This window comes from Capra hircus (assembly GCF_001704415.2).
Source record: "Capra hircus breed San Clemente chromosome X unlocalized genomic scaffold, ASM170441v1, whole genome shotgun sequence".
NCBI classification, from domain to species: domain Eukaryota; kingdom Metazoa; phylum Chordata; class Mammalia; order Artiodactyla; family Bovidae; genus Capra; species Capra hircus.
In genome coordinates this window covers 25,318,297-25,320,279 of record NW_017189517.1, presented here as the reverse complement: position 1 = coordinate 25,320,279, position 1,983 = coordinate 25,318,297, and positions in this window count along the sequence as shown.

Here is a 1,983-nt window from a genome sequence, read left to right as displayed (position 1 = left end):
TGCCCCCAATCCCTCCCAGCATCACAGTCTTTTCCAATGAGTCAACTCTTCACATGAGGTGGCCAAATTACTGGAGTTTCAGTTTTAGCATCAGTCCTTCCAATGAACACTCAGAACTGATTTCCTTTAGGATGGACTGGTTGGATCTCCTTGCAGTCCAAGGGACTCTCAAGAGTCTTCACCAACACCACAGTTCAAAAGCATCAATTCTTCAGCACTCAGCTTTCTTCACAGTCCAACTCTCATGTCCTACATGACCACAGGAAAAACCATAGCCTTGACTAGACGGACCTTTGTTGGCAAAGTAATGTCTCTGCTTTTGAATATGCTATCTAGGTTGGTCATAACTTTCCTTCTAAGGAGTAAGCGTCTTTTAATTTCATGGCTGCAATCACCATCTGCAGGGATTTTGGAGCCCCCCAAAAATAAAGTCTGACACGGTTTTCCACTGTTTCCCCATCTATTTCCCATGAAGTGATGGGACCAGATGCCATGATCTTCGTTTTCTGAACGTTGAGCTTTAAGCCAACTTTTTCACTCTCCACTTTCACTTTCATTAAGAGATTTTTAGTTCCTCTTCATTTTCTGCCATAAGGGTGGTGTCATCTGCATATCGGAGGTTACTGATATTTCTCCCGGCAATCTTGAGTCCAGCTTGTGCTTCTTCCAGCCCAACGTTTCTCATGATGTACTCTGCATATAAGTTAAAGAAGCAGGGTGATAATATACAGCCTTGACGTACTCCTTTTCCTATTTGGAACCAGTCTGTTGTTCCATGTCCAGTTCTAACTGTTGCTTCCTGACCTGCATATAGGTTTCTCAAGAGGCAGGTCAGGTGGTCTGGTATTCCCATCTCTTTCAGAGTTTTCCACAGTTTATTGTGATCCACATAGTCAAAGGCTTTGGCATAGTCAATAAAGCAGAAATAGATGTTTTTCTGGAGCTCTCTTGCTCTTTTGATGATCCAGCGGATGTTGGCAATTTGATCTCTGGTTCCTCTGCCTTCTCTAAAACCAGCTTGAACATGAAATTTCACGGTTCATGTATTGCTTAAGCCTGGCTTGGAGAATTTTGAGCATTACTTTACTAGCGTGTGAGATGAGTACAATTGTGCAGTAGTTTGAGCATTCCTTGGCATTGCCTTTCTTTGGGATTGGCATGAAAACTGACCTTTTCCAGTCCTGTGGCCACTGCTGAGTTTTCCAAATTTGCTGGCATATTGAGTGCAGCACTTTCACAGCATCATCTTTCAGGATTTGTAATAGCTCAACTGGAATGCCATCACCTCCACTATGAACTAGGTTTGTTCATAGAGATGCTTCCTAAGGCCCACTTGACTTGACATTCCAAGATGTCTGGCTGTACGTGAGTGATCACACCATTGTGATTATCTGCGTCATGAAGCTCTTTTTTGTGCAGTTCTCCTGTGTATCCTTGCCATATCTTCTTAATATTTTCTACTTCTCTTAGGACCATACCATTTCTGTCATTTATTGAGCCCATCTTTGCATGAAAATTTCCCTTGGTATCTCTGATTTTCTTGAAGAGATCTCTAGTCTTTCCCATTATATTGTTTTCCTCTATTTCTTTGCACTGATCGCTGAGGAAGGCTTTCTTATCTCTCCTTGCTATTCTTTGGATCTCTGCATTCAAATGGGAATATCTTTCCTTTTCTCCTTTACTTTTCGCTTCCCTTCTTTTCACAGCTATTTGTAAGACCTCCTCAGACAGCCATTTTGCTTTTTTGCATTTCTTTTCCATGGGGATGGTCTTGAACCCTGTCTCCTGTACAATGTCACGAATCTGTCCATAGTTCATCAAGCACTCTGTCTATCAGATCTAGTCCCTTAAACCTATTTCTCACTTCCACTGTATAATCATAAAAAGATTTGATTTAGGTCATACCTGAATGGTCTAGTTGTTTTCCCTACTTTCTTCAATTTCAGTCTGAATTTGGTAATAAGGAGTTCATGATCTGAGCCA